Below are 12,009 nucleotides of genomic sequence, written 5' to 3' on the forward strand. Positions count from 1 at the left end.
ATCGACAAATGGGATCTCATTAAACTAAAGAGCTTCTGCACAGCAAAGGAAACTATCATCAGAGTGAACAAGCAACCTACAGAATGGGAGAAAATTTTTGCAACCTACTCATCTGACAAAGGGCTAATATCCAGAATCTACAATGAACTCAAACAAATTTACAAGAAAAAAACAAACAACCCCATCAAAAAGTGGGCAGTGGACATGAACAGACACTTCTCAAAAGAAGACATTTATGCAGCCAAAAAACACATGAAGAAATGCTCATCATCACTGGCCATCAGAGAAATGCAAATCAAAACCACAGTGGGATGCCATCTCACACCAGTTAGAATGGCCATCATTAAAAAATCAGGAAACAACAGGTGCTGGAGAGGATGTGGAGAAATGGGAACACTTTTACACTGTTGGTGGGACTGTAAACTAGTTCAACCATTGTGGAAGTCAGTGTGGCGATTCCTCAGGGATCTCGAACTAGAAATGCCATTTGACCCAGCCATCCCATTACTGGGTATATACCCAAAGGACTATAAATCATGCTGCTATAAAGACACATGCACACGTATGTTTATTGCAGCACTATTCACAATAGCAAAGACTTGGAACCAACCCAAATGTCCAACAACGATAGACTGGATTAAGAAAATGTGGCACATATACACCATGGAATACTATGCAGCCATAAAAAATGATGAGTTCGTGTCCTTTGTAGGGACATGGATGAAACTGGAAAACATCATTCTCAGTAAACTATCGCAAGGACAAAAAACCAAACACCGCATGTTCTCACTCATAGGTGGGAATTGAACAATGAGAACTCATGGACACAGGAAGGGGAACATCACACTCCGGGGACTGTTGTGGGGTTGGGGGAGGGGGGAGGGACAGCATTAGGAGATACACCTAATGCTAAATGATGAGTTAATGGGTGCAGGAAATCAACATGGCACATGGATACATATGTAACAAACCTGCACATTGTGCACATGTACCCTAAAACCCTAAAGTATAATTAAAAAAAAAAAATTATGGAAAAAAAAAAAAAAAAAAAAAGACATGTTTATAGAAAAGCTAAAAAAAAAAAAAAAAAAAAAAAGAAGCAGAAAATCATTGTGAAAGTGTTGAAAGCACAAGCACAGAGTCAAAAAGCTAAATTTGGCCAGGGGCAGTGGCTCAGGCCTGTAACCCCAGCACTTTGGGAGGCTGAGGCAGGCGGATCATGAGGTCAGGAGATCAAGACCATCCTGGCCAACATGGAGAAACCCTGTCTCTACTAAAATACAAAAAATTAGCCAGACATGGTGGCATGCACCTGTAGTCCCAGCTACTCGGGAGGCTGAGGCAGGGGAATCGCTTGAACCCGGGAGGCGGAGACTGCAGTGAGCCGAGATTGTGCCACTGCACTCCAGCCTGGCAACAGAATAAGACTCTGTCTCAAAAAAAAAAAAAAAAAGCTAAATTTAAAAATAAAACTTATTGGCATAAACAATTTCAAAAAAACGTAAAGCTACAAATTTACATAGCCCAGCTATGTCCTTTCTAAAGATAAGGAAAAGCTAAGCCTTCAATATGTGCCTACCATTCAGGGATAATATATGAAGCTTAGAATTTATTAGGGGAGATAAGGCTCATTACATGTGAAACAATTAAAGAGCAACAAGCAACAGTATACAATGAAATGCCAACATGCTGAGTGGCTAAGTACTCAATATACACCACAGGAATGTGGGAAATGGTAAGGATGTTACAGAGGGATTGGTGAGTCCAACAAGGTTTTATGGGAATAGACTTCATAAAACAGATGTTATATTTGGAGAAAGCAAGGCTGAGGAAACTGCCTGAATACCAGGTTTATTGCAGGCAGTCCCAGAAAATGGAGAGGAAGGGTGGGACTATCTTATGACGTCTAAATCTAGAGCAGGTTCTCATTTGGAGAGTAACATCATCCCACTGGAATTTTTGTCCAACTAACCTGCCAACTGTGTATAAGATTGAAGGGGGCAAATATGGAATTATAAAAAACCGTCATAGAGACAATTACAGAAATCTAAATTCACAATGATCATTGGTCTAGATCTGTGCTATCCAACACAGCAGCCACTAGCCACATGTGGCCTTTGGCACCTGAAATGTTAGTAGTCTGAACTGAGATGTGCTTTTTTTTTTTTTTTTTAAGGAGTCGGGTCTCGCTCTGTCATCCAGGCTGGAGTCCAGTGGCACGATCATAGCTCACCATAACCTAAAACTCCTGTGTTCAAGAGATTCTCCTGCCTCAGCCTCCCAAGCAGCTAGGACTACAGGCATGGGCTACCATGCCCAGAGGGATATGCTTTAAGTGTAAAATGCACACTAGATTTCAAAGATGTTATATGAAAAAGAAGACTGTAAACTATTTCAGTAATTTTCATTTTGATTTCAATGTGAAATCACGTTCTGGATATATTGTGTTAACGTATTTTTAAAATATTTTTCACCTGTTTCTTTTTCCTTTTTTAATGTGGCTAACTAGAAAATGCTAAATTACATACATACAAGGTTCATATTATAGTCATCCCTCAGTATCCATGGCGGATTGGTTCCAGGACCTCCCTTGGACACCAAACTCCATGGATGCTCAAGTTTCTGACACATAGCTGGGCACGGTGGCTCACACCTGTAATCCCAGCACTTCGGGAGGCTGAGGCGGGAGGATCACGAGGTCAGGAGATCGATACCATCCTGGCTAACACGGTGAAACCCCATCTCTACTAAAAATACAAAAAATTAGCCGGGCGAGGTGGCCGGCACCTGTAGTCAACAGGAGAATGGTGTGAACCTGGGAGGCGGAGCTTGCAGTGAACCAAGATCGCGCCACTGCACTCCAGCCTGGGTGACAGAGCGAGACTCTGTCTCAAAAAAAAAAAAAAAAAAAAGTTCCTAATATAAAATGGTGTAGTATTTGCATATAACCTATGCACATTCTACCGCATACTTTAAACTCTAGATTACTTAAAATACCTAATACAATGTAAATGCTATGTAAAGAGTTATGCTGTACTGTCATGACAAGAAAAAATATCTGTACATGTTCAATACAGATGTAATTTTTTTTCCTCAAGTATTTTCCATCTGAGGTTGGTTGGATCCATGGATGATAAACCCACAGATTAGAGGGCTATTTCTACTCAACAGCACTGCTCTACATAGTTATCTCAACTTTTCTGATTCTCCCATTCCCATTTTTTAAAACATTTTTAACATGTACCCACAAATATGATGTGATATATACATGTATGTATATATATCATGTACTAATATATTTTACATACATATAAAATGTATATAAATACTAGTAGGATGAGAAGAATAAACAGAAGTTTCAACATTTTTCTTTCCACAATCCAATGGACTAATCCACACACTACCACACTGGAGGTTTAAGATATTATCAAAGAGACTAAACAGAAAAAGGCAAATGCAAATGAAAGTTTCACTAAAACTTAATGACTGGTTGACCATGGAAGTAAAGGGAGAGGATGGACATAATGCTATTTGCTACTCAATATCTACTGGCTCTTTATTTAGGGGCACTTAGCAAATTCTTCCAGATCCTGCCATCCACTGCTTGATTTTCCCTTGGAAATCCACTTCCTCTCCCATGATGCTGGTTAGGAGGGAATGGCCCCCAGCTCCAGAGGTAGGCCCAGGCTGGCTAAACTAATTAGCAAATCCTATTTCTCTTGCCTTAATGGTTGATGCAGAAATGACAACATAACCCAAAGTCAATGAGACACAAGAATACATTTCTTGAGCTTCTAGGAAGAGAAACTCTCTTCTAGCAGTGGTTCTTAAACTGAGGCTCACACATACTCCAAGGGTTTATATATAGAATTCAGGGTGTCGTTAAACTGAGAAGAACAAATTACATCTTTAACCTCTAACTGAAATTTAGCATTTCCTTTCACTGTGAATTCAGCCAAAACACCACAATAGTATTATATTAGCAATATCTGTTCATTTTGTCACCAGTAGAAATCACAGTTTATTTTTCTATCACATGATCTTTGGTTGAAGATACCTCCAAATAGTAATAATACTCATCACCACTCAGAAATTATTAGACCCCACTAAATATATACATACTTTTTTTTTTTTTTTGACAGAGTCTCACTTATGTAGCCCAGGCTGGAGTGCAGTGGCACGACCTCAGCTCACTGCAGCCTCCGTCTCCCAGGTTCAAGCAATTCTCTGCCTCAGCCTACCAAGTAGCTGGGATTACAGGTGCCCACCACCATGCCCAGCTAATTTTTGTATTTTTAGTAGATGGCGTTTCACCATCTTGGCCAGGCTGGTCTCCTGACCTCGTGATCCGCCCTCAGCCTCCTAAAGTGCTGGGATTACAGGCGTGAGCCACCACGCCCGGCCTTCACTAAATCTTTTTAATAAAGAAACAGGGTGGGCATGGTGGCTCATGCCTAAAATCCCAGCATTTTGGCAGGCCAAGGCAGGAGGATGGCTTGAGCCCAGGAACTCGAGACTAGCCTGGGCAACATGGCAAGACCTCATCTCTACAAAAAAATTAAAAATTAGCTAGATATGGTGGTGCGCACCTGTGTTCCCAGCTACTTAGAAGGCTGAGGTTGAGGTAAGAAGATCACTTGAGCCTAGGAGGTTCAGCTGCAGTGAGCCTTGTTAGCACCACTGTTCTCCAGCCTAGGCAACAGATCAAGCACCTGTCTCAAAAAAAAAAAACAGGTATTACCAACAATTTTTTAAAATACTTTTATAACTACATTTTAATGTAACTAGTTTTCTTTGTACAGTAGTCCTATGTATTTTCCTGGACTTGATAGCATGAGGTTGTAGGGCTTGAGCTGCAACAAACACGTTGTGAACACAAAGGGACCAAAACCACGGAAGCTGAGCTCATTAAATAAAGGAAGAGAAAGATGAGGTCTGATCACGTAAGTATAACTGAATCAAGCATCAACTTTGGACTTTTTAATATTGTGAGCCAGTGAATTTGAGTTGGTTTTCTGTTACATCAGCATTAAAAAATCTAAATGATACAGTTTTCAATAGTTTCTACCTCAGAAAACTGGAACAATACCCATGCCTTTGGACTGAAAAAGAAAACTTAGAAAAAGCTTAACTTTGTCACAATGAGGGAACCTGGGGAAAATGAGTTCAGTTCCTCACAAACTGAATGTACTGCAGACTCAATAATCCAGAAAAGCTCTCACATGCACTTCCTGTTTTATATATGGGCAATGCTTAGGTTTCACCTATGACCTAAGTATAGGCAAGCAGACATACCTGCATAAGATACAGAGAACAGAAAGAACAGTCCTACCCAAGTAAGTTAAACTTCTGGTAGCGGCTTTCTGATTCAACGACATGGTTCTTGGTGCAGTAGCCCCCTTGGCAGGCAAGCTCTGCAGTGTCATTCAGGGGTTTGTTTCTTGAAGTTCGGACTGATCTGTTCATTCAGCCCGCTCAAAGTTTACCTATCTTTCTCTTAATAAATCCTGTTTGCTACAACTACTTAAAGCAAATGCTCTTGCTACAGGATCCTGAATAAGTCAAAGTAAAAAGGGATATACAAAAGAAGCATCTTCTTAGTAGTCAGAAACCTAACAAGAGTTAACAGTTTATGAATAAAAATGTAGGCATGACTTGGATAGAATTGTAACTGAGAAGCCCTAAGAGGTAAGGGCTGGATTATAAGAAGGAATAAAGGTTCAAGAACAGAGCATTAGATAGTCTGGATCTGGAAGAGAAAGAATTGTCAGAAAAGCTGAGAAATTAGAGATAAGCAAAGAACTAAGAGAAGAGAGAACTCAAAACACGAGGTCTTCTATATAACTAAGTACCAAAGATGACAAACAGGATAAAGATTTAACAGAAAGATCTGTGAAAAACATTACTTCCTTCCTCAAAAACTATCACTGAGTACAAAATAATATTCAAACTCCTTCCAAAACCTGGTCCCAACCATCTTGTCTGCTACTGTTCCTTTATACAAAAGCTTCTAGTCACAGTCTTTAAAAAAATAAAATAAAATAAAAAATTCTTCTCTGGATCCTTAAATAAAGGCCTGTCCTTGTTCGTCAGGCTGCTACAAAATACCTTACACTGTGTAATTTTTACACAACAGAAGTTTATTGCTGACAGTTCTGGAGACTGAGAAGTCCAGGATCAGGGCACTGGCTGATTCAGTGCCTGGTGAGGCCCTGTTCCTCAGAGATGGCACCTTACATGATGGAAGGGACAAAGAGCTCCTCAAGCCTCTTTTCCAAGGGCATTAATCCCATTCATGACTTAATCACCTCCTAAAGGCCCCAGCTCTTAATACTATCACGCTGGGGATTAAGTTCCAACATTTAATTTTGAAGGGACACCAACATTCAGACCTTAGGCCTAATTCAAGACCCACTTCTAAGAAACTTGCCTCCTCTGAATTCATGTAACATTTACTTATCTCTCTTCAGATACCTAATTAAAACCCAAACTAGGCCTGTGGTACATGCCAGTTATTCAGAAGGCTGAGGATCACTTGAGCCCAAAAGTTCAAGGCTGCAGTACACTATAATCGGGCCTTTGAACAGCCACTACACTCCAGACTGGGCAAGATCTAGTCTCTTTAAAAAATAATAATAATTAAAAAAGCAGCCAGGCATGGTGGCACACACCTGTAGACCCAACTACTCAAGAGGCTGAGGAAGGAGGATGGCTTGAGCCCAGGAGCTCAATGTTACAGTGAGCTATGATTGCACCACTGTACTTCAGTCTGGGCAACAAAGCGAAGACTGTCTCAAAAAACAAAAGATTAAATCATAGAGAGAGCAAGGGTTATGTTCTTCATTTCTTTATACTCTGAACACCAAGCACAATGCAACCCTAATGTACTTCTAACAAAGTAGATCATTTGAACAAGCAGTTTCAGAAGAAACTAGTAGAAATATGACTGCAGGAGATTAAACAGCTAATGAAATTAAACTAGAAGATGCAGGAAGGAACTTTTTGTGGTGATGATAATGTTCTATATCTTGACAGGGATATGGGTTAACACAGATGTATGAACTTGTTCAAACTAAGGGAATGGTATACATAAGATTTGTACATTTTACTATACACAAGTTTTGCCTAAAAACAAGTAAACAAATAGTTAATAATAGGCATGGGGAAATGTCTTGGTGTAAAGTATACTTTGCAATACAACAAAAACAAAAGGACTGATGAATGGATAGACCGATAGTGAGGCAATAAAGCAAATATACCAAAATATGACTAACAATATAGGGGTGGTGGGTATTTAGGTATGCAATGTACAAACAATTCTTTCCACTTTTCTGCAATGAATGAAATGTTTCACTATAAAATCTTCCAGAAAGAAAGCAAACACTGGAAATGAAAGCTGTGAGAGGCTTGCGTATTTCCCAAGTTCATCAATTAAAGGATTGACTTTAAAGGAAAAGAAGGTACATGCATGCCTGAGAACGGAAAGAAAAGGAGAACAGGTATTCGGGTTGTCCCTCTTTTCTATGCTTCTAATTTGAGATTGCCTATATAGACTAGTTCTGGCCTTGAGCACTTGTTCTTGCCTCTAAGGAAACCCAAACTCACTAAGTTGCATTCATTCTAGCACAATCTCAATCTGTGGTATCTAGGCCCTTGTCTGTCTTGGGCTATGATAAGCCATTCCCTATTCTTTTTAACTGAGTTTCTAATACCTCCTTAAATTAACCTTTAACACCTCTGGCCAATCTAGCATAACATAAATAGTTTATCCTCATTTTTTTTTTTTTTTTTTTGAGACGGAGTCTCGCTCTGTCACCCAGGCTTAAGTGCAGTGGCGCCATCTCGGTTCACTGCAAGCTCCGCCTCCCGGTTCACACCATTCTCCTGCCTCAGCCTCCCAAGTAGCTGGGACTACAGGTACCCGCCACCACGCTCGGCTAATTTTTTGTATTTTTTTTATTTTAAGTAGAGATGGGGTTCCACTGTGTTAGCCAGGATAGTCTCAATCTCCTGACCTCGTGATCCGCCTGCCTCAGCCTCCCAAAGTGCTGGGATTAAGGGCATGAGCCACTGCACCTGGCCAATAGTTTATCCTCTTGACTCAACTCTAGCCTCTCACACCCAAGACCCACCATAGCAAGGCAATGTTAAAACAAAGGTTAAGGGTCCTTGCAAGAAGGACATATCATCTCTGTGTCACAGTCCCTAGCTAAGTACCTGGCACAGAAATACTCAAAAAAATGTTTGTTGGATGAATGAAATCCATACCTAATAATGCAATAACCACACTTACATAGCACTTAGTTTCATATTTAACCTACATTCTACTGAGGGTAGGAAATGTACATGTTAGGTTTCTGAAGCTGAATATTTTAAAAGGAATTAATGAGAGCCTCTTCTGTGGAGCATTAACTAGAAGATGGAGGTGGGAATGAAAGGTTGATAAGTTCTTTTAACCAACACTAAGAAACAACTACCCTGTATGAATGCTCTCCTGGAAAATACAGTATGTCATCAGCTTCGAAATACCATAAGCGTTAACTAAAGGGGAGAAGATAAATTATGCAAAGATAAGAACTGACAGGAATTCAATTTCCAGATGACCTAAATGCATTTCGAGTTAATCTGCTCTTTTTTGTTTTTGTTGCTTCCAAAGGACTGCAGATTATGCACTTGCTGAATTTTGCCTTTGTCACACATGACCTAACAAGGAAGGCATTCATCATACCATAGTAGCTTCCCTCAAGTATCTGGTTCTAAACAGCTGCAAATTTTGGAAGATAACACTAAATGATGTCTCTAAAGATAAGTATGTTCTCTCCCAAACAAATATTAAAACAAGATTAAAGTTACTAGAATATAAAAACTGTCAAATTAAGCTAGCTGAACATAAATTAAGTTTAAAAAATAAAGTAAAAACTTTTAAGAATTTAAATCCTAAATGTTAATAAAGTAACTGACCCAATAAACATATCCTGAGGAATTTCTACAATACAGCACTCTCATTCTTGACATTTGCTTTTATCCATCAGAAAGATGGATAACAAACGACTGTTTAGTGCCTTCAAATTATATAAGTGAATAAAATGACTGAAAATAATAAACCAATCTCAAAATTAATTTCCATAAAACCATTTATATGAAGTAAAAGCTGCTTCCCAGACCCAAAACTGGAAAGCATGGGTGAAAAAGATCCTGCCAAAAATAGAAACAGACTGTAAAAATGTTTCACACGAGTTCTGGCTTGTTAGATAATTACAAACCAACACTCACAAGCTGGCTTTTTAAATATCTGTCATTGTTCCTCAGTCACATCAGTATGCACTATGACATTTATTCTTCACCTATTAACTCATTTTCCATGAGGAAAAATAAAAACTTCCTAACTGCTAAGCAAAATAGAGGCGAAAAATGCACTGCCGAAGAGCAGGCATCTCCTTATCAGCTGTAGGTCTTTCAACTCTTACTTAGTTTGACTTTCAACCTTTCCCATTAATACTAGTACACCTGGCCGAGAACGGTGGCTCACACCTGTAGTCCCAGCACTTTGGGAGGCTGAGGTGGGCGGATCACGAGGTCAGGAGTTCACGACCAGCCTGGCCAACATAGTGAAACCCCATCTTTGCTAAAAATACAAAAATTAGCCGGGCATAGTGGCACGCACCGGAAGTCCCAGCTACTCGAGAGGCTGAGCCAGGAGAATCGCTTGAACCCGGGAGGCGGAGGTTGCAGTGAGCCCAGATCGCACCACTGCACTCCAGCCTGGGCGACACAGCGAGACTCCCTTTCAAAAAAACATACAAAAAAACTAGTACACCTAACTTACATAGAGCCGTGTAGCCGGCCCCAGAATGGCTACCGCTCCGGAAAGATACATGCAAGCGTCCATTTTGGACCTCGTTCAATTGCATCACATAGTATCTTGCCAAGATTCTTTCGTCTTAAAGGTTGACTAACACTCTCAATTTCAGCAGTTGCATAATAATTCAAGTGCCTCTCAGTCTCTGGTGATCCAAAGGCTCAAATTTGTATCTTTTATATAAAATTTTGTATACAAAATTTGTATATACAAAAAATAATTTGTATACAAAATTCTATCTTTAGAGACTTCACTCAACACTGTCAGCATAAAATTCCTAATTTCTTAAAAGAAGGAAGAAAAAACCAGAACAACTTTCAGTAGCGCACACAATGCTGTCAAATTCCCAAGGTTGTGGTGAGGATTAAAATAAGATGTACAGGAAAGCCTTGTTTTGTGAACTTCCAGTCAAATCCAATAGTACCTAACGGGGTAAATTTTTGCTTTTATTTCCTGCCTGAAAATGGGCAAAACTTCCATCTGCATGTTGATGTAAAACCCAGAGAGACAGGATCTTATCAATCACCTCTAAAAGGCAAATGGGGAGCAGGAAGTATTGAGAGAGAGAGAAAAAAAAAAAAAAAACCCTACCATTACAAGTCAAGGTCAGTGAGGAAGGTTTAAGGACTTCTACCCAAGCTTCCTGCTAAAGACTAACTATGCTTCAAGTTTAAGCCACCTACCTTTTGAACTAGATTCCATTTACATTATTCTACAGAGGAGGAAACGAAAAGTACTGACATGCTGGAATACCTGAAGACGGTCACTAAGACAAGTGACTAGCTTCTCTTCCAGTTAGATCTCTTTTGAAAGCTTTGGAAGAAAAACAGTATTCACAGACAAATCATTTTTTTAATTCTGTAATTTCATATTTAAAAGCACTACAGACAAAATTTTAGTTACCTATCCAGACAAGCGGTCCTGGAATATGTTATTATATTAAGTTATAGCCAGGTCTTAGTAAGAAAGCAAGATAAAGGCTTGTTGCTGACTTCTAAACAATGGTAGCATGGGGTGGTAGCATGGTAGCATAGGGTGGGATAGATAACCTGGATAAATTAACTCCTCAGGTAATTATTATTTAAGACAAATGTTGGATTAATTCAAACTCCTCCCTCCCTTTACAACAGCAAAAAAAAATCATGTAAGATCCACTCTCCCTCCTCCTGGCCATTTTCTAACAAAAAATGCTAACAGATAGATGTCCAGTTAAAAAAAAAAAAAGTAAAGCAAACTGATTTATCAGCACTAGAAGTGGTTCTCTTTTTTTTCAGTAATTCTGATCGCAAACTATCAAACTATGAATTTAGCTTCCTAAAAGGCTTTTTACATTACACCCTCCAAAAAGCCTTCTACCCTGACTTAAATTTTTCGAAATCAAATGTCTTCTACTGAGCTGTATTCGCAACGCTTGCTGGACAAGAAGTTAAAGAAATTGACAACTATTACAATAAAACTGCAAAATGCTGATATCGAACAACTTTCGATTCAAATCCACTGCGATTCCAGGCGTTCGTGGAAGACAACTTCCTTTTTCTCCCCTGCGGGTCCCCCCGGTCCTTCCGCGAGCCCAGGTCCCCGCCCGGGCCTGCAGTGACATCCCAGGACCCATCTTCTGACGTCACAGACACGCGGACCCACAGCCCTATGACTTCATCGCGGACTGAGGACGAACAGCAGTCGACTTGCGCCAGCCCAGAGGCTGGGGAGGCGTCCGAGCCTCCGTCCCGCCTCGTCGTCGAGGAAGGTTAAGGACAAGCGCCAGCTCACCTGCGCTCGGGCAGGGAAGGGCAGAGTGGCCGAGCCCGGGCGGGCGCGACAGGGGCGAGGCGACCCCAGTCCAGAGGCTAACTTCCTCACCGCCCTTGGTCCCGTAGGTGGGAGCGCCGGTCCGGTGCCCGCTCACGGCCTATCCGTGATCTCCTCAGCTTCAGCCAGGACCCAGGACCCCGCTCCCTACCCGCCCGACCCTCCGTGGCCCGCGGGGGCGCTCAGCGCCCGGGCAGTGCGCGCGGGGAGTGCCGCCCCGGAGGAGGCGCAGGCGGCCCGGTCCTTGCCCCGGACCCGCGGGCGGCGCCCCCGCCCCTGCCCCCACCCGCCCGGCGCCCCGGGAGCGCAGGCAGGCGGCGGGAGGGGGCGGGGAGCGGCCA

At 41.2% G+C, this 12,009-nt stretch overlaps 2 protein-coding genes across 6 annotated transcripts in view; both read right to left on the reverse strand.

Annotated features, from left to right (window-relative positions):
- Window positions 1-4,714, reverse strand: part of LOC116484636 (putative charged multivesicular body protein 4B-like protein CHMP4BP1) — a 30,430-nt gene extending 25,716 nt beyond the window's left edge. The window contains exon 1 of the mRNA XM_032179529.2: window positions 4,590-4,714. The gene's annotated coding sequence lies outside the window, so the exon portion shown is untranslated. The remainder of the gene's footprint in view (window positions 1-4,589) is intronic.
- Window positions 1-11,688, reverse strand: part of FBXO34 (F-box protein 34) — a 90,892-nt gene extending 79,204 nt beyond the window's left edge. Inside the window, exon 1 of one of the 5 annotated variants that reach the window (XM_058429264.1) lies at window positions 11,630-11,688. The gene's annotated coding sequence lies outside the window, so the exon portion shown is untranslated. Of the gene's footprint in view, window positions 1-4,589; window positions 4,691-10,542; window positions 11,525-11,629 lie in introns of those variants that run through there. The other 4 variants (XM_058429262.1, XM_058429263.1, XM_058429261.1 and 1 more) reach the window with 4 other exon arrangements.
- Between the last annotated feature and the right edge of the window lie 321 nt (window positions 11,689-12,009).

This window comes from Hylobates moloch, unplaced genomic scaffold (assembly GCF_009828535.3).
Source record: "Hylobates moloch isolate HMO894 unplaced genomic scaffold, HMol_V3 SCAFFOLD_16, whole genome shotgun sequence".
Classification (NCBI taxonomy): domain Eukaryota; kingdom Metazoa; phylum Chordata; class Mammalia; order Primates; family Hylobatidae; genus Hylobates; species Hylobates moloch.